Source organism: Narcine bancroftii, chromosome 1 (assembly GCF_036971445.1).
Source record: "Narcine bancroftii isolate sNarBan1 chromosome 1, sNarBan1.hap1, whole genome shotgun sequence".
In the NCBI taxonomy this organism is placed as follows: domain Eukaryota; kingdom Metazoa; phylum Chordata; class Chondrichthyes; order Torpediniformes; family Narcinidae; genus Narcine; species Narcine bancroftii.
This window is the reverse complement of record NC_091469.1, coordinates 202,440,674-202,462,413: the sequence shown is the minus strand read 5'-3', so window position 1 is coordinate 202,462,413 and position 21,740 is coordinate 202,440,674.

Here is a 21,740-nt window from a genome sequence, read left to right as displayed (position 1 = left end):
CGGTACTACTGCTATCAAATGGTCATTTTATTACTTTCCCGTTGACAGCGATGTCCATCATTGAGTGCCCAAGTCTGTGGGGAATGTCATCCATTATCGTGGTGGATGCTAGGACTGCCTCGGGGTCTGAGTCGCTGCTCCCCGACAGTTGTGGTGAGTAGTAGCCAGTGAGTGCCTTTAGGAGCATGGGGTGCAGCAAATGTGCAGTTTTGCAAGCACGTGTGTTGACCACATCATCTGGTTGGTGAGTCAGGTGAGTTGGGGTAGTTGGGGTTTGGCTGGCCCATGATGGCAAAGCCCAGAAGACACATATGGTGTTAGCATGGTCAGGCGACTTGGCTGGAAGTGATGTTGAAAGTAATGTCCATCAGCGCGGGCAGAAGTTGGATAATGAAAGATGGCAGCACTCGTGGTGAGCACATGCTGGCAGTGTGGGCAGAAGTGGTAGGCAGAGTAATGGCATTGCCCGGCACTCGCATGTGGAGGCGTTCAGAGATTCGGAAGGGGCTCCCAGTTGGTCGCGGACAGTTGCAGCGCTCCTGGTGAGTTTGGAGAGGCACACTTTAGCAAAGTGGCCTTTCTTGCCATATCGGGAGCAATGCAAGTTCCTCAGCAGGGAAATTCTTTCAGGAGCACCTGTTCGATCCCCAGCAAGACCCGTAATATTTATAGCGGCGGACTGTGTCAGTGCCTGCAATCGTCTCCTCCACATGGGTCCCCTCAGTGACTGCTGTCATTGGCGTTGGCAGGTCGGAGGTCGGGGGAGGCAAGCATCGAAGACCTCCACATGGTGAGCTGCAGCTTCTAGGGAGCGGACCACCTTCATGATCCTGGCAAATTGTGAGCGCTGCTGTGTGAATAATTCTGATGCAAAGTCCACAGACTGTACAACAGGCTTTAATTAGCTTCAACTTGTACACACCAGTCTCAGTATTTTGCTGGCTCTCCCTAAAGGGGCTGGCTCGAGACTTTATATGGGCCGGTGATTGACAGCAGCAGCTGGGGCCAGTCTTCCAGGTTGCCTACCCCCAGGTACAGTGGTTGCCCTCTACAGGAGGCTGGTAAGAGTGCAGCCAGTGTAGTGGTTGTATCACTACAACTGCTCAGACAGGAGCTGATATGCTTCAACACCAGCCTTTCAAAACATTTCATTGCTATTGATGTAAGTGCTACTGGTCGTCATTTAGACAGGTTATCAATATTCTTCTTCAGCACTAGTACGATTGATGCCTATTTGAAATAGGTTCTATGCTATGCCAGAGTGAGATGTTAAAGATGCCCATGAATACACTGGCAAGTTGGTCAGCACAGGTTTTTAATACTCGGCTGGTATGCCATTTGGACTGGATGCTTTCCTTGGCTTCATTCTCCTGAAGGCAGCCCACATGTCATCCTCAGATACAGACAGGTGATGTTCATCAGGGAACATGGGAATGCTCAGTTGTGGTTCCTCCTTGTTCTTGTCAAATCAGGCATAGAAGCCATTGAGTTCATCTGAGAATGAAGATTTGCCAATTTATACTCCACTGGATTTGGTTTTGTAGCAGGTAATGTCATTTAGGCCCTGTCACAGCCGTCAGGTATCCTTTGTGGATTCCATTTTTATCCAGAAACTCCTCTTCGCCCATAAGACATAGCTACTCCTTCTGTAGTGATCTGGGTCTCAAGACTTGAATGTAGGTTCTCAATTTTATTATTCATCCAGGACTTCAGGTTGGGGAAATCCTGAATGATTTGGTGGAGACAAGGTGTTTTGATAAAGTCTGTGACAATCCTGACTCAGATCCTCAGCTGAGTCCTTGAACACCGTCCAATCTTCTAACTCGAGGAAGCCCTGTAACCATCCTTCAGCCTCCTTCAACCACCTTCTAGCTGTCCTGATCTCCGGAACCTCTTTTTTTAGGCTGTCTGAATGAAGTCAGGAGCACAGCCTGACTTGCCAAAATGTGGACTGATAAAAGAATGGTAGGCCCTCCTTATTTTGGTGTAGCAGTGATCGAGTGTGCTGGGACCTCTGGTACAGCAGGTTACATGCTGGTGGTAGTTGGGCAGGGTTTTCTTGACACAGGTCACCAGCTAAGATTTGTAATGTGTCAGGGTGGTCAGTCTCTGACCCCATCATACAGCTTCACAAGTGCCTGCTTGCATTCAGCATTGGGAGGGATCCTTGATGAGAATTCTCAGGGTAGATAGAAGGATCTGCATTTGATTGAGATTTGCTCTAAGGGAGTAGAGCAGAAGATCGACATGACTCCAACATCTGAGCACCAGCGGTATTAACTAGAAAGCATGCGCTGCCCCATCTCTCTTTGCCAGAATCCAAATTTCTGATCCAGTCTGTGAATGGTGAACCCCTCTAATTAGGATGTTTGTGTCCAGTGTGTTCTCTGATAGTCAGGTCTTGGTGTAGCAAACTACTGAGATTAGTCTTATCTTAGCAGACTATGAAGATAATGGCAAAAGTGAAGGAAAAAGGAACCTATGTAACATTAGCCGGAATGCAAAGAACAAAGGCCCGCATCCAATCCCTCAACGAGAAGCCATTGGCCTCATCAGGAGGACTTGGCTGTACCATCCTGGACACCCAGTATACACTTTGTTGATGTACTAGTCCAGGGCTTATAATCCTTACAAGATTATGATTGCACATCAACTATATCAGCTTGGAGGAATCATTGGGCAAAGATGCCTATTGAAAATAAAGCCAGTAATGTAAAGAGAGAGAATGGGACAAAAAATACTATGCCAAAAGGGAAAAGGAAAACAAAATCAGCCCCCAAATTGATTAAAAACACTTACCTGCAATATCAGTAATTTAAAAAAAACTTTAAATCGAGCATCAAAGAAGTTCGACACCTCATTTTTAAGGTGTTATTAGAATTCCCAACAATTTTGGTTAGGAGATTCCAAAGTCTATACCTGGTCCCAGTAAAATGTGAGCAAACCAGATGGACGTGGATCTAATGTGGCAGTCTTTTACAACCTGCCTGAACTCAATTCTGGGATAAAGTGGAAATAAATATATTTCTGACACTTTGTCGATAATCTGGTTACGATAAGATCTTGTTTACATCTCTCACACATCAGAGGATGGATGAATTTAAATATCAGAATATCTGTGACAATTCATTTTCTAAAAGATATCCAAAACCGTATTTCTGGCTTAGTCCAGAATAAACCAGAGCACAGGTATCAGAAAGCATCATCTTTTAGACTCAAGCCTTTCATTTAGATATTTTAGTCAGGTGGACAATGGTTGGGGATCCTGTAAATGGAAGCAGAGTGAGGGAAAGGGTACGTACCTATAATTAACAATATATTATTATGAAATAAGTTCATCTTTTGAAAAATTAGATATGATTGAAATCAGAACTGCAACAAATTAAATGTAGAAGGCATTTTATTTATTGCATTATCTTAAGGAGTTTGTTTCTGGTATGGCAGGAGATCTCAGACCTGTGTCATGCTCCTCCTGTGCTATGTGGGAACTCAGGGATACTGTCAGTGTCCCTCGGGACTAGGTATGCAGGAAGTGTGTCCAGCTGCAGCTCCTGATTGACTGCATGTCGGCACTGGAGCTGCCCATGGACTCACTCTGGAGCATCCAGGATGTTGAGATGCTGGTGGATAGTACCTTTAGTGAGTTGGTCACACTGCAGTTTCAGAGGGTAGAGAAGAATGGGGACTGGGTGATCAACAGTAAGAGAAGTAGTAGGAAAGTAGTGCAGGACTCTCCTGTGGTCATCTCCCTGCAGAACAGATATGCTGTTTTGGATACTGTTGGGGGAAATGGCTCACCAGGAGTAGGCAGCAGTAGCCAAGTTCATGGCACCATGGGTGGCACTGCTGTCCAAGAGGACAGGAAAAAGTGTGGTAGAGCAATAGTCATAGGGGATTCCATTGAAGGGGAATAGATAGGAGTTTTTGTGGCTGAAAACGAGACTCCCGGGTGGTGTGATGCCTCCATAGTGCAAGGGTCAAGGATGTCTCGGAGCGGTTGCAGGACATTCTGGAAGGGGAGGGAGAACAGCCAGCTGTCGTGGCCCATATCGGTACCAACAACATAGGGGAAAAAAAGGGATGAGGTCCTACAAGATGAATTTAGGGATTTAGGAAGTAAATTGAGGATTTATCCTGTGTTGGATAATGACAATCTCTGGATTGTTACCCATACCACAAGCTAGTCAGAGTAGGAACAACAAGATAGCTAGAATGAATTTGTGGCTTGAAAGGTGGTGTAGGAGGGAAATGTGTCATTGAAAGTGGGTGTGCAGGTACAGCAGGCAGTGAGGAGGGCGAATGGTATGTTGGTGTTCATAGTGAGAGGATTTGAGTACAGGAGTAGGAGATCCTGCTGCACCTGCTGCATCCTACTTGGTGAGACCACACCTGGAGTACTGCATGCAGTTTTGGTCGCCTTATCTGAGGAAGGATATCCTTGCCTTGGAGGGGGTGCAGAGAAGGTTCACTAGGCTGATACCGGGGATTGTATTTTCTGGAATTTATAAGATTGAGGGGAGATCTTATAGAAATTTATAGCATTCTTAAGGGTTTAGACAGACTAGACGCAGGAAGGTTGAGAATGCTGAGAAAAACCAGAACCAGGGGCCATAGTTTAAGGATAAGGGGGAATTTTTTAGGACTGAGATGAGGAAAAATTTCTTCTCTCAGAGAGTGATAAATGTGTTGAATTCTTTGCCACAGGAAGTAGTTGATGCCGGTTCCCTGTCAATATTTAAGTGTAGGTTAGATTTGGCCCTTGTGGCCAAGGGGATTAGGGGGTATGGGGAGAAGGCAGGAACTGGGTACTGATCAGCCATGATCATAATGAATGGCGGTGTAGGCTTGAAGGGCCAAATTACCTACTTCTACACCTATTTTCTATGTTTCTATTTATTAGGCCATTTTTGTGCAAGATACTACCTAAATTGTAATATTGTAGAAACTGTGAATTCTATATTATTACCATTTTATTGTGGGCTCACCCTTCCCCCATTGATGTCTTAGTCATTGCAAATATCTGTGGCCTTTATCACAACTGCTCCCATTGTCTCTGGCATCTTCCCAAGCTACTTCTGGAGTTTGCCATCTGCCGACCTAATCCCAGATGTGACTCCCCTCATTTGTGCAAAAGCATCCAGAAACCAAACCAATTACATCCTTGGAGCACGCCAATGAACACCACTACTCCAAGGGATGTATATTTTAAATAAATAGTTACTGAAATAAAATTCTTCACAGATGTAGTTTAGTACATGATTTGAAAATCTAAAGGAAGAATGCCTTTTTCGTAGATTAAAGCATTTATTTCAGAAATTAATATACATACTATCTTTTGCAAATTACTGGACCTAAACATTACCTTGCCACAATTTTGAATGTTTTCTCAGCAACTTGATCATTACTGCTTTGTTCCTCCTACAATTTAGGTAGGGCTTCACACAAAAAACTTGGTTAAATATCAAATGGTCGAAGCAGGTGTCTTGGTTATTCCTCAGAAATGGAGAAATGGAAAATGGACCTATTTTTAATCACATGAATAGTTCATTGTGCTAGGAAGGTTTAAAGCAGCTGTCATTGTGGCGTCTGTGGTAAATCAAACATAGCATCAACTGTTTCTGCAGTTGGGATAGACCTGTGAATGTACACTCACATTTAGGATTCAAAGTGCAAATGCTAAACACTAAAATGACAATAATTTACTGCTGTTCTGATCCCTAGATGTCTGCATTGTTCTGATAATATATATATTAAAAAACTACAACTTCAGGCAAACACACATGTGAATTAGTCTGTATTTTTTTGATGAGTGGATGATATCTTGTATGGAAACCTGTCAATATATTTGAGGACAGATGCTACAATCAACTGTTCTTGCCCCATTGGAATCATGTTGGGGTCACCATACTTGGGCCCGTGTATTGCGCAGGTGCAGGACCAGCAGTGAAGTGTGTCGATTGAATCTAGTGCTGGCCAGGAGCAGGAGCTCCTCCAGTCTCTCCCACGGTATATTGCATTTGTATTTCTTTAATAAAGTTCTTGGTTGTTTTTAAACTACTGGCTTCAAGTCTCTTCATTGTGTAAGCACAATTACAAAAATAGTGTCAGAAGTGGGATCGACAGGAACCCAAGCTTAAAGCCATCAATCACAGCTGACCCTGTGAGTAAACCCCTGCCACGGTTTCAGCTGCCATTAAGGCAGACAGATTCAGATGCCCGGACCTGCTCATCTTCGATGGCAATGTAGCCGAACAGTGGTGGATTCAAGTAAGAATATGATATTTTTATACCTGTTGTGCATGGGGACAAGTCAACTCGAATAAAAGCATATATTTTGCTGAATTTGGCCAGCTCAGAAGCCATTAAAAGGGAGAAGGCATTTGTTTCTGCCGAAGAGGTTTGCAAAGGGGACACCAACTCCAGGCAGGACCCTAAAAGCCTTAAGAGTAAGTTCAGGGACATGAATAGCCCCCCAGATTAATGTGACCATGAAAGGCACAGATTTAATATGTGTGACCAGAAGCTCAGGGAATTAATCCAATCGCATATTAGTTCCTTAAGACTAAAGGCAAAAACTTGCAAATTTGTTGCACCCACAGATGAACTCATCAAAGACTGCATGGAATGCGGCATCCTAGACATTAACTTGCACAAGATTCTGTTTCAAAACAATGATGTTACACTCACTAAGCCAGTTTCAAAGTGCCTAACCAACAAAACTACTGAGGATAATAGCAAACTCCTAATGAGTCTTTAACCATGGGTTACGAGTATCGATGTACTTCAAATTGCATCCAGTAGCGGTCACTAGTGGAAAGCCGCGCCGAGCAGCCATTGGTGGGCGAGTACACCTAGCAATAGCCAACAGCGGGAATTCACCAATAGGACCCAGGTGAGTCACCCAGGATGCCCTACGGAGCAGGTACCCTGCAACAACTGCAGAACAGATCATGTTCCTAGGAGGGAACTGTGCCCAGCCTTTGGACAACAGTGCAGGAATTGTATCAAATGGAACCACTATGGAAAAATGTGTAGGACTACATGGAGAGTGAAAGCATGGAGCAGACAACAAACTTCCATTGACCTTGTGGCCCTGGAGCAGGAAAGGGACAGTTTGGATGGTGAATACTACGTAGACAGTTTGTCTACTAGATCAACAGGCCGCCCGTCACTATTCCATGCGACTGGACCCCAAAGTGCGACCAGTGGTTTGCTCAGCTCACAGGATTCTGGTGGCTATGAAGGACCAAGTCAAAGCAGAACTAGAGTATGGAAGGACTAGGAGTGAAAGCCCCAATGTCCCAGCCAACTGAATGGGTGTCCTTGATGGTAGTGGCAAAAAAAGGACACCAACGAAATCAGAATATGCATCAACCCCAGAGATCTAAGCATGGCACTCAGAAGACCACACCATCCCATGCGAACCATTGAGGAAGTTGCAGCCCAAGTGGCTGGTGCAATGGTGTTTTCCATGCTGGATGCTAAGAACTTCTTTTGGTAGTTTGCCTTCGACCATTGCTCTTCTCTACTCACCACTTTTAGCACAGCTTTCGGCTGCTACAGATTTCTAAGAATGCCCTTAGGTATAAACTCGGCCAGTGAAGGAGCAAATCTTTGCTGGATACTCATGCGCCATCATTGTTGATGATATCTTGGTTGGTAGCAAGATGGTTATAGAGCACAATGCTAACCTTAAAAAAGGTACTCGACAGAGCAAAGAAGGTAAATCTTAGACTCATTTCCAAGAAATGCAGGTTCTACCTGGACCAGGTGATGCAACCAGTCAGAATGCTCTCTATGGTAATTTTCAAGAGCCTTTGGTCTGGTGCACTGACCTCTACCTTGCTGAGGCCAGTTGACAGCTCTCAGACACCTCCTCCTATCAACCCCTCCCACAAGCCCGACCATCAACCATCAAGCCACCGTCTCCAACATCTAATCGACTCTGGGCACCTCTCCCAATGGCCACCAAGTTCATTGTCTCCCGTTTCTACCATCTACCCAAGATACATAAACCTAATCATCCGGGCAGACCCATTGTCTCTGCTTGCTCTTTCCTATGGAACTAATTTCATCCTACCTTGGCTCCATCTTTTCTCCCCAAGTTCAATCCCTCCTCACCTACATCCATGACACCTCATACACCCTCCAACTCCTCCAAGGCTTCAGATTCCCTGAACTGGACCACCTCATCTTCACTATGGATGTCCAATCCGTTTACACCTCCATTACCCACACAGAAGGCCCCAAAGCACTTCGCTTTTTCCTGGACTTCGGACCTGAACAATCATCTTTCACCACCACCCTTCTTCACCTGGCAGAACTTGTCCTCACCCTTAACAATTTTTCCTTTAACTCATCCGACTACCTCCAGATTAAAGGAGTAGCCATGTGTACCTGCATGATTCCCAGCTAAGCCTCTCTGTTTGTGGGTTTTGTGGAACAAAACATGCTACAAGCCTTCACAGGCAAGAACCCCCCCCTCCAATTCTTAACTCAGTACATCGATGACTGCACCCATGATAAGCTTGTCAATTTCATCAATTTAATGGCCAATTTCCACCCTGACCTCAAACTCACCTGGTCCATCTCTGATCGCACCCTCCCTTTTCTGGATCTCTCTGTCTCCATCACAGGGGACAAAATCTCCCACTGACATTTATTAAAAATCGTCTAACTCTCACAACTACCTGGACTACTCTTCCTCACACCCTGTCTCCTGCAAGGAACCCATCCCCTTCTCTCAATTTTTCCATTTCTGCCACATCTGCTCCCATGATCAGATCTTCCAGTCCAGAGCCTCTGAAATGTCTGCCTTCTTCCACAAATGTGGTTTCCCCTCCACCACTAATAACTTGCCCCTCACCCACATCTCCTCCATTCCCCACTGCCCCTAGAAACAATAAACATAGAATCCCCCTCGCCCTCACCTACCGCCCCACCAGGCTCCTTATCCAACACATTATCTGCTGGAATTTCTGGTATTTACTACAGGACACTACCACCAGACACATTATTCCTTCTTCTCCCGTCAGCCTTCCGAAAGGTCCGCTCCCTCCATGACTCCCTTGTGCATTCTGTAGCATAGATAAAAGCTCACACTTAACTGGAGGGAGAACAAATGCTTTTATTAGCTTACAACACAGGGAGGATTCATGAACAGGCTTCAGAGGGGTCCAGGGTTAGGCGGAAAACCAGGGTCATATACGGGCCCCAGGGGGAGGATCCAGAAGGCGGGACCAGTCGTCAGTAAAGCACACTTCTAGTGAATCCCAGATCACTATGTTCCCCCTTCCTTCAGGATGAAGAGAACAAGGATCAGAAGCTGGTAATAGACACAGAAGAGAAATTTTAACAATACTATTTACAGATTCAGTCGGTCCGGGGGGGGGGGGGTTTGGAGATTCTGGTGGAGCGCCTTAGCACCAGGGGGCCTTGGGCTCCTTGAGTCTCCTAGTCTGCCTGTGATAGAAGGTTAGTGAACTGGGGCTCCAGCTCGATGATAGAGGGGAGTTCACTCTCCTCTTGAACCGGGTCCCCTGAGGCCCTAAGCAGGGGTGGGGAGAAAAAGCTCGGTAGCTCGTAGGGCACCTGAAGCAACGGATCCTCTGTTCCGGCTGGAGCCAGATTCCTGATGGAGATGGTGACCTCCCTGCCATCCGGGTACTCCGCCTAGGCATACGTGGGGTTGGCATGGAGCAATTTCAGCCTTTTCACCAGGGGGTCAGTCTTGGTTCTCCTCACATGCTTCTTGAGAAGGATCAGACCAGGACTAGTGAACCAGGCTGGAAGTGTAGTCCCTAATGCCAACCTTCTGTTGAATGTAAACATGAGCTCATAAGGAGTAGCAAAGGTCGCAGTGCAAAGTAGCAACCAAATTGAGTGGAGAGCAATGGGGAGGAGATCCTGCCAGCGCGAGTCTGGAAGGCCTCTTTGCTTCAGGGTACGTTTGACAGCCTTCCAAATCATGGCGTTCTCTTTTTCAACCTGCCCATTCCCCCGGAGGTTGTAAATGGTAGTCCTGCTGAATCTGATGCCCCTCACCAGCAGGTACAAACACAGCTCGTCGCTCATGAAGGCTGAGCCCCGGTCACTATGAATATAGCCGGGATACCCGAATAGGGTGAAAATAGAGTCTAGGGCCTTCATAATGGACGAGGCAGACGAGTCTGGGCACGGGATGGTGAATGGGAAATGGGAGTACTCATCGATAGTTAGATGAGAGAAAATAGATGTTCCTGTTCGTAGAGGGGAGAGGTCCCTTAAAATCGGCACTGAACCATTAGAAGGGCCTGGATGATTTAATCAGGTGCACTTTCGTGGGATGAAAAAAGTGCGGCTTGCACTCAGCACAGACCTGGCATGACCTGGTCATTTCCCTGACGTCTTCTATTGAGTAGGGCAAATTGTGGGACTTGACAAAATGAGCCATGCAGGTGATCCCTGGATGGCAGAGTTCATTGTGTATCATTCGCAGTTGTCCAGTGTGCGCAGAGGCACAGCATCCCCTGGACAAGGCATCTGGACGATCATCAAGGGCCCCTGGCTGGTAGGCAATATCAAAATTGTAGGTGGAGAGTTTGATCCTCCACCTAGCAATTTTGTCATTCTTGATTTTGCTCCTCTTGGCATTGCTGAACATGAATGCGACAGAGCGATGGTCCATGAGGAGCATAAGTTTTCTACCAGCCAGATAGTGCCTCCAGTGCCTTACGGTTTCTACAATGGCCTGAACCTCATTTTCCACAGACGGGTGCCAAAGCTTGTGGCCTTGAAGTGTCCGTGAGAAAAAGGCAACCGGTCTGCCTGTCTGATTGAGAGTAGCGGCCAGGGCTACATTTTCCACTTGGAAAGGCACATTTTCATCTAACGCGTGCATGGCAGCTTTCACAATGTAACTTTGGAGGTAATTAAAATCCATCTGGGCTTTCGGGCGAAAGGGGGAAAGTGGTGGCCTTTAAGAGGGGATGAACTTTGTCAGCGTATTGAGGGACCCACTGGGTGAAATATAAGAAAAACCCCAGGCATCTCCTCAAAGACCTTGTGATTCTGGGGAGGGGAAGCTCTAACAGAGGGCGCATCCTATCAGAGTCGGGGCAATTGACGCCATTCTCCACAACGTAGCCAAGGATGGCCAGTCATGTAGTCCTGAATACATACATGTCAGAATTGTAAGTGAGATTGAGGGCTCTCGCTGCGTGGAGAAAGCTCTAGAGATTGGCATCATGGTCTTCCATGGTGTGGCCACAGATGGTGACATACTCGTCCACCATTCTGTCAATCTGCCACTGGAAAGTAGACACCCCATTGGTAATACCAAAGGGATCTCCGGAACTGATAGAGTCGACTGTTAGCCTCAAATGCTGTGTACAGGCAGTCCTCAGAATGGATTGGCAGCTGGTGATAGGCAGGTTTCAGGTTGATGATCTAATAGACCTGATAACGCTCAATATCATTTACCATATCCAAAATGCGAGGGAGGGTGTATGCGTCCAGGAGTGTGTATCTGTTAATTGTTTGGCTATAGTCAATCACTATCCTGGACTTGTTTTCCCCCTTTACTACCACCACTTGCGCTCTCCACAGGCTGGTGCTAGGTTCGATGATCCCCTCCTCCAGCAGGCGCTGGGTCTCCGTCTTTATAAACTCCCTATCTGCCGCGCTGTACCTCCTGCTCTTGGTGGCAATGGGCTTACTGTTGGCAGACAGCTTTGGGAACAGAGGTGGGGCGGGTGGTTTGATGTTCAGTGTGGAGAAGCTGCTAGTGGGTCCTGCTTTTGAGGGCCTTCCGTTCCGAACCGTTACCAGGAGAAGGGGACCAGAAAACCTCAAGGTCACACTTTTAAGGTGACACAGGAAGTCCAGACCCAACATGGAGCACACAATTCATCTAAAATGTACATGCGAAATTTACAAAATTCCCCCCCTTCAAATGACAGGTGAACTATACAATGTTTCTGTACATGCGCTGAATGGGACTGGGACGCTAGGAAGATTCGGTAATTAGACGGGTACATTTTGAAGTTATATTTTTGCAGTCCTTGAGTCTATGAAACTTTCCGTGGAGCCTGTGTCACTCAGGCACTTGGTCAAATGTCCATTTATCTTAATTGCCACCATCGAATTGCAGAGCTGGTGAGGTCTATTCTGGTTGAGGACCAGCGATGCCAGGATGCCGGAGATGCCATGTTCTTCCCTTGAGTGGTCCCTTCTGTCCTGAGTCAATCTGTGCAGGTAAGATGGTGCTGAACTCATGGCATGGCAAGATGGCTGCCTTCCTTTCTCCTCTGACGACCATGATGGCGCTGAATTCAAAATTGGGCTACTGCAATATGGCTGCCGAGCCTTTTTGCGCTCTTTCTGTAGACGGCAGGTTGCGCAGCAGGCGATCTCAGGCAATTCCAGGGCAGATGGCATGCAGATGGAATTGGATCCAGGAGCAGTACAGGCCATGGACTTCCCTAGACCTCCCTTTGCATGGCAGACCCTCGCCCAATGTCCCTTCTTCCCACAGCTGGAGCATGCTGAGTCTTTGGGCGGGAAGTGGGCACGGGGGTGCTGTCCTTTGCTGCAGAAAGAGCACTCCCGGACTCGGGAAATGGCAGCCATTAGAGCGGGGGCTGCTGTAGCAGGAGCACCTGGTCCTTGGAGGTGCTCACGTGAGAGCACGTGTTGGCTAGCCTCAAGGTCATTGTTCTTGAGACTGGCCTGTTCCAGTGATTTGGCCAGCTCTACATGCCTAGCAAGATCCTTCCTTCCTGATTCAAGCAGTCGCTGCCTCATGTATTTCAAGTGAATTGAGAATGTGAATTGAGTGTCCCGGATCTGTTTATCTTCCAGTACGTAGACCGAAGCAGCCTCATACCTGCACGTCTTAACCAGTGTCCACAGATCCAGCAGGTAGTTGTCAATCAACTCTCCGGGCCATTGGCGGTGTTGGGCGAGCCGGTGCCTCATTAGGACCTCGTTTAGGGCCTTTATGTAGCAGGCCTTCAGTGTCTCGACAGCGGCCTCGTATGTCGGGCAGCGTCAGATGACTGTGTATCCTTTCGTCCCTACCCTTGATATGAGCGCCGTCCTCCGGAGCTCATCTGTATGGAAGATGTCCCTGGTCACACTCAGGAAGGCCTGAAGCAGTTTAGCCAATATGCGAACTCCTCAACGGCGTCAGGGGACTGGGAGTCTATTAACAGCATACAGGGCTTGAGTAACACCTCCGTCCTTGTTTATAAGCTAATAAAATTGTAGCATAGATAAAAGCTTACACTCGACAAGAGAGAGAACAAACGCTTTTATTAGCTTATAACACAGGTAGGGTTCATGAACAGGCTTCAGAGGGGTTCTGGATTTAGGCAGGAAACTAGAGTTATATACAGGCCCCAGGGAGACGAGCCAGGAGGCGGGACCAGTCATCAGTACAGCACATTTTTAATGAATCCCAGTTCACTACACACTCTTCCCTCCCCACCCATTGTTCCCCCCACCATCCCCTGCCCCACCCCAGCACCCTCTACTGTGGTCGTAGGAGGTGAAATACCTGCACCCACACCTCCTTCCTCACCACAGTCTGAGGTCCCAAACAGACCTTTCAGGTGAAGCTTCACTTCACCTGTACCTCCAAAGAACTCATTTACTGCATTAGGTGCACCCTCTGTGGCCTTTTTTACATCGGAGAGACCGGATGCAGATTAGAAGATCGTTTCACCCAGCACCTCCTCTCTGTCTGCAACAAAAACGAACTCCCCATAGCCAACCATTTCAATTCTGAGTCACATTCCCAAGCTCACATGTCTGTCCATGGCCTTTCACACTACCCTACCCTGACCACTTGCAGATTGGAAGAACACCCAATTTTTCGTCTGGGCACTCCCCAACCCCAGGGCATGAACACTGAGTTCACTACATTCCACTATGTTATATACTGAGGAAACTTGGGACTATTTTATGCTGGAGCATGAACAATGCAAGAATGAGTGGTGAGCATGCTCAGTGAGACACATTGTAAGAGCCACATCACACTTGAGTGGTGAGCATGCTCAGTGCAACATTGTATCAATATATGACCAGTAATCTAATGCGAGTAAAGATTTGTGCTGTTCAACTTACAAGCTTTTCTTAGTGTTTATTTATACCTCTGATGGTACAACCCGGATACAACACACTAATCAGCTTGCTTTTTTCCCCCCCTTTAACAGGTCATTCCAGTTCCTACTTCCTTTCTCTCTCCACCTAGCCTAGACTCCTCCCCCACTCTTACGGTGTGTCCCCCCCACCCCCCACCACTCCATCTATGATCTCCCACCTTCCCCCTTTTGTTCAGACATCTCTCATGTTCCCCCACACCTTGATGAAGGGCTCAACCCTGAAATATTGGTGATGTATCTTCACCTTTGCTACATAAAAGCACTGTTTGACCTGGTGAGTTTCTCCAGCGTTTCTTTGGTTTTTTTTTCACTTAACCATGGTCCCAACAGAATTCTGTGTTTTACCCTTGATGAGATACCATATCTCCTCAAACTCTTAATGAAGTATAGCTGCTGGTGAGCCTTCTTTACGATTACATTGTCATGAAGGCCCCAGGATCAAAGAGATCATTTGTAAAGGTGCTTTAGAAAGTGCAGAGAAAAAAACAAAGGACTCTACATCACCTTTGTTGACCTCACCAAAGCCTTCGGGACCGTGAACAGGAAAGGGCTTTGGCAAATACTAGAGCGCATCGGATGCCCCCCAAAGTTCCTCAACATGGTTATCCAACTGCACGAAAATCAACAAGGTCGGGTCAGATACAGCAATGAGCTCTCTGAACCCTTCTCCATTAACAATGGCGTGAAGCAAGGCTGTGTTCTCGCACCAACCCTCTTTTCAATCTTCTTCAGCATGATGCTGAACCAAGCCATGAAAGACCTCAACAATGAAGACGCTGTTTACATCCGGTACCGCACGGATGGCAGTCTCTTCAATCTGAGGCGCCTGCAAGCTCACACCAAGACACAAGAGAAACTTGTCCGTGAACTACTCTTTGCTGACGATGCCGCTTTAGTTGCCCATTCAGAGCCAGCTCTTCAGCGCTTGACGTCCTGTTTTGCGGAAACTGCCAAAATGTTTGGCCTGGAAGTCAGCCTGAAGAAAACGGAGGTCCTCCATCAGCCAGCTCCCCACCATGACTACCAGCCCCCCCCACATCTCCATCGGGCACACAAAACTCAAAACGGTCAACCAGTTTACCTATCTCGGCTGCACCATTTCATCAGATGCAAGGATCGACAACGAGATAGACAACAGACTCTCCAAGGCAAATAGCGCCTTTGGAAGACTACACAAATGAGTCTGGAAAAACGACCAACTGAAAAACCTCACAAAGATTAGCGTATACAGAGCCATTGTCATACCCACACTCCTGTTCGGCTCCGAATCATGGGTCCTCTACCGGCATCACCTACGGCTCCTAGAACGCTTCCACCAGCGTTGTCTCCGCTCCATCCTCAAAATTCATTGGAGCGACTTCATCCCTAACATCGAAGTACTCGAGATGGCAGAGGCCAACAGCATCGAGTCCACGCTGCTGAAGATCCAGCTGCGCTGGGTGGGTCACGTCTCCAGAATGGAGGACCATCGCCTTCCCAAGATCGTGTTATATGGCGAGCTCTCCACTGGCCACCGTGACAGAGGTGCACCAAAGAAGAGGTACAAGGACTGCCTAAAGAAATCTCTTGGTGCCTGCCACATTGACCACCACCAGTGGGCTGATATCGCCTCAAACCGTGCATCTTGGCGCCTCACAGTTTGGCGGGCAGCAACCTCCTTTGAAGAAGACCGCAGAGCCCACCTCACTGACAAAAGACAAAGGAGGAAAAACCCAACACCCAACCCCAACCAACCAATTTTCCCCTGCAACCGCTGCAACCGTGTCTGCCTGTCCCGCATCGGACTTGTCAGCCACAATCGAGCCTGCAGCTGACGTAGACTTTTACCCCCTCCATAAATCTTTGTCCGCGAAGCCAAGCCAAAGATATACAGTACTGGGTAGCTTTATATCTTTTGGAGGAATCTGGAACATGGGTCATTAGATTTTTGTTTAAATAATGGTATCTTTTTAAAGGAGAGGCAAACATTTCCACAATCATTTCTAATCAGCCATCTCAAAATTTCCAGAATTTTCCTGTTAAAACATAAATAACCAATATTCCAATAGAAATAAACCACAGAAAAGCCACTCATTCTGAAGCACTTATGACTTCCTGATTGAGGTTGTAACAAATCCTTAGATTAATGTAAAAACTATATTTTATCTAGCTATGGTTTAATAAGTTAGTTTTGGGTGGTCAGGGAAACAAAGACATGCATGGTTCCTTGCAACCGATAGCTGGCTTCAGCACCATCACATGTATTTGCATTTGAAACATCATTGACCACAGAAGCCACTTTAAAAGATGGAATTGCTGCTGAATGTAGTTGAAGCCAAAAGATGAAAGGTTTTATGATGAGATACTGAAAACAATAGGTGTTATTTCAGAAGCACCTGTATAAACACGCAGCCATTTTGCTCTCATGTGGGCAGACATCCTGGGGGGGGGGCATAAGTGGATTTAGATGCTTTTAGCATATAAGTGCAAAAAGACATTATGAACTTCAAAGACAGAAATTATGTCACATACCATGTGACATGAGAGATTTCCCAGAAAAATATTATTGAAATGAGAGACAAAGAGGTCATTTTAAGGGAACTCACTGTCCTGTTGAGACAGTATTGAAAGTAGCAATATTTCTTGCAGAGGAGGAAAAAGCTGCCGACGTTACTCATGAAAAAGGGGGACAGAGAATAAGTGGCTTTGAAATAAGTCACTTTCTGACTTCTCTTTTGAAAATAAAGAGTGGTGCCTCAGTGTGGAAGAAATCTGAAGACAGAAGACAGAAAACTTGACCTCTTGGAAAGACAGGACGTATTATTTTATTCACAGGAGATACAACATAAGTGGCTTTTAAATAAATAAGATCACTTCTCATTTGTGCCCAAAAAATTGAGAGGGTTGTTAGTTGAAACAAGGTAAATATTTAATAAGGCAGTTTAGGATAACATCACTTGTAAATTTTCTGCACCATTTGGGAGTAGTCTCATGGGTCCATCTGAAATTAGGAGAGAAGAATCCTATTCCCTAGTATCATATCTACTCTTATAAATTCCATTAGTGAGCAAAGTTAGCTGAGCAGACACCAAAGCTCCCTAAAGAAGTCACAGATGAAAGAACTTGGCTCAGATTGTGTAACAGATTTGATAGCTGTCTGAAATTATTGAGAAGACACTATAGATTGATTGCAATTTGGTGGCACAGTCACCAATTGCAGGATTTTTTAGATTTCATGCATGCACCATGAATGTGTCTCAAAGGCTGATTTCTATAATTAAAGTATAAAGTGGAATAACATTGTGAGAGATGAGAAAAACTGATATTGCAATATGAACATGAAGAAAATAAAATAGATACATAAGTAAATGAATGAAGCCAGTTCAACCAACATGAGACATGGATATTAGAAGGCAGGAAGCTGACACTGTCTGAGTAAGATAAGAATCTCCTAGCCCTGAATGAAGGAGATAAGGACAGACAATTGATGTAGAGTTAGTCTGAACGAGATAAGGGTCGCCAAGCCCCAGATAGAATTAGCAAGGCTTGCATAAATAATTAGAAAACCTTAGACATTATTAGCAAGTTCTACATATATAATTAGTAAGCCATACACAGATTTATCAAGTTATGCATATTTAACTAGTAAACCCTAGACAGGATTAGCGAACCCTGCATATGAAGGGACTGTATCTCTGAGAGTTGGAAAGGTGTGAATGGGGACAAGGGCAAGGTTGTGAATAAGGACAATGGGGATAATGACATGAGAAGACACTGACAGGATACCCCCTGGTCCTCCAAGTCCACTGAAACTGCACGTAGGCAGGAAGGATTGCCTATGCCAAACCCATCCAGAGGGCAGAAGAATGTAAGGGGGAGGGTATTCTGATACTGAAATTCACTGTATAAAAGTTGGGTGAGCCCCAGTGTATGTGTGTATTCCCAGGGTAAAAAGCACCCAACTTTGCATTGTTGTTGTAATAAATGTTCTTTGTTCTCAATTTTTGTCTTGAGCAATTTCTTTAAAGGTACCATGACTACCAGCCCCCCCACATCTCCATCGGGCACACAAAACTCAAAACGGTCAACCAGTTTACCTATCTCGGCTGCACCATTTCATCAGATGCAAGGATCGACAATGAGATAGACAACAGACTCGCCAAGGCAAATAGCGCCTTTGGAAGACTACACAAAAGAGTCTGGAAAAACAACCAACTGAAAAACCTCACAAAGATAAGCGTATACAGAGCCGTTGTCATACCCACACTCCTGTTCGGCTCCGAATCATGGGTCCTCTACCGGCACCACCTACGGCTCCTAGAACGCTTCCACCAGCGTTGTCTCCGCTCCATCCTCAACATCCATTGGAGCGCTCACACCCCTAACGTCGAGGTACTCGAGATGGCAGAGGTCGACAGCATCGAGTCCACGCTGCTGAAGATCCAGCTGCGCTGGATGGGTCACGTCTCCAGAATGGAGGACCATCGCCTTCCCAAGATCGTATTATATGGCGAGCTCTCCACTGGCCACCGTGACAGAGGTGCACCAAAGAAAAGGTACAAGGACTGCCTAAAGAAATCTCTTGGTGCCTGCCACATTGACCACCGCCAGTGGGCTGATATCGCCTCAAACCGTGCATCTTGGCGCCTCACAGTTTGGAGGGCAGCAGCCTCCTTTGAAGAAGACCGCAGAGCCCACCTCACTGACAAAAGGCAAAGGAGGAAAAACCCAACACCCAACCCCAACCAACCAATTTTCCCTTGCAACCGCTGCAATCGTGTCTGCCTGTCCCGCATCGGACTGGTCAGCCACAAACGAGCCTGCAGCTGACGTGGACTTTTTACCCCCTCCATAAATCTTCGCCCGCGAAGCCAAGCCAAAGAAGAAAGAAAACTTCTGTTTCTAACAACATGAAACCTCAAGCAATCTATAGTAAATGTCTGGGTTCTACAGTTGCTGCCGAAGCACTTGTACCATTTAAATACTGGAGTCAGCTGGTATTAAAGAAGAAATAATTCACAAATGATAGCCCATTTACAAAGTAAGAAGTAGGTTGATATTTTTAAATCATTTAAGCTTGATTTAATCTTCATTTAGAGTATTGAAGATTATGCCTGGATTTTGCAGTGTATTTGGCACTGACCTCAACAATCTCAACAGCATTGATTTCGCCCTTGTAGGCAACAGTTAGCATCAAATGTCAGTTCCAAGGGATCTATATATCTTGTATCAGTGTTGTCATTAAGCAGACTGAGCACTCAATCATGTTGAAGAAATCATCATACAGGCAGAAAATAAGTACGTGAAAAGTAAAATATTAAAACTTTTCACAGGACATTACAGAAAATATTAGAAGATATACACCTATTTGATAAGTTATATGAAATATTTCTGGAGACGTGACCTACCCAGTGCAGTTGGATCTTCAACAGCGTGGATTCGATGCTGTCGGCCTCAGCCATCTCGAGTACTTCGATGTTAGGGATGAAGTCGCTCCAATGAATGTTGAGGATGGAGCCTCCCCAAGATCGTGTTATATGGCGAGCTCTCCACTGGCCATCGTGTCAGAGGTGCACCAAAGAAGAGATACAAGGACTACCTAAAGAAATCTCTTGGTGCCTGCCACATTGGGCTGATATCGCCTCAAACCGTGCATCTTGGCGCCTCACAGAGCCTGCAGCTGACGTGGACATTTACCCCTCCATAAATCTTCGTCCGCGAAGCCAAGCCAAAGAAGAAAGAGAAGAATGAAATATTACCTCAAAATATATTTTAACTATTTTGATTTTTTACATATCAATTCACATAATGATTGAAGGATTGGCAATTCACGCATACACAATCCTTTGGGGCAGATAGGAAATTAAGCAGTAAATATAACAGAGTGCATCTTTGAATATTTTCAAGGTGAAATATTTTCAGTTTATCTCATGGCAAGAATAATTTGTAAGTCCCTACAAGTTCAATGATTTCTGCATATTATGCAGGACTTCCAATATAGGATCAAGGAACCCAGTGACTTTTGAATTTATATATTTATAATCTGATGGACACTGTCAGATTTCCTCCACAATGATAGCTTTATTCACATCTCACATATTGGCTCAATATCCCTGCATCTTCCATATCCAACTCAGTTTAGTGAATACAAACTTTGTTAAAAGAGAGCTTTATAGACAGGAAGGAAAAGGCTTCTCAAATTTCTGAAGCAAAGGAATTATTCCTCTTTTGTAGTTTTGTTGTAATTCTAATAACCTTGAAGAAATGTCTGATGAAATGAGTTCAAATGAGGAAACAAATACTTCGATGATACTTGCTTTTACATAGCCTTATCCAACAAAATTTAATTTTTGTGTTGCCAATAAAAATAATCACATCTAAAGTCAGTTTTCTGAATTCTTTGCAAAGGACAAATACTATATTCAACACTGTAAACTATAAATCTTATTGAAAAATAAACTCTTAGCTATTTGTCTTCGTACTGTCTTTGTACTTGTACAGTTGTTATGTAATTGTAGGATTCCTTAATGAGGGATTAAGTACACCTTAACAGTCAACCCAGTGTGGTAGATGTTAAAGAGCTTTTAGATTTAATGTCAGTGTTCACAGGCCTAAAGTCAAATCAAGCCAAGAGTGGTGTCCTCTTTGTGGATTTTATCAATCAGAATTGAAATCCATCTCCACAACTTCACTATATTCTCAGTAGTTGTGTCCACAACACAAAACTTTCTATAAATTTTCATTTATTTTTAGCCAAGAAGCACCAATCTTCCTTCATCAGGCAACCTTAAGCTGCCTAAAGTATGGCAGAGTAAAATAGATGGTTTCTAAACTATGAAGAGCAGATATAGTTAATGACTCTACCTGATCTATGATATTGCCGAAAATGCAAATTCCATAGAAACAGGACTCATGCACGGCATTTCTGTGACTGGGGACACGGAACTCTCTTCCTGCCTGCCTTCCTTTTCTGAAGGTCTTTGGCCTTCTTCTTAGATTGCCATCTGCCTGTCCAATCCAGCAGGCTCCTGAACCAAACAATCACATTCCTCGAATGGAAATTCAATAATGTGTATTAAAAAAGTGATTAAATAGCCCATAGACATGGTTTAATGGCATAATTTAACTGTTTGAAAAAGTATTTTAAAACGTGTTTATTTAGCTCTCCCTGTTTCCCCTCTGAAATAGATAAGCCTACAGACTTTTGCAAATTAGCCCGATAAGTAAAAGTAAATATGACTACATGCTCTGACTTCTGAACCATACAAATCTGCATTTGAGTGATCGACAGAATGGATTTACAGTTGGGTGCAGAGTTGCATGCACCTTCTATTGGAAGGGAATGGGCTATTTAAGCATGCCTTCTTTCCCCACTCCCTATTCCAAGCCACAGCAATCAAAAGTTGGACTGCGCCAATCAGAACTGGAAGAGCTAAGTAGGCTCACTCACTGAGTCAATGAGGCTGGCTAGTGGCCACTCTTCCTCCATTTGCTAACTCTTCCATCACAGCTATTTCTATGATCCTCTCCCACTTGCTATTGTTGCTCATTTCCAACTTGCAAATAGTTCAGGTTATGAAAAGTTCCCAGGAACAGAACTCTGTTAAAACCTGTGGA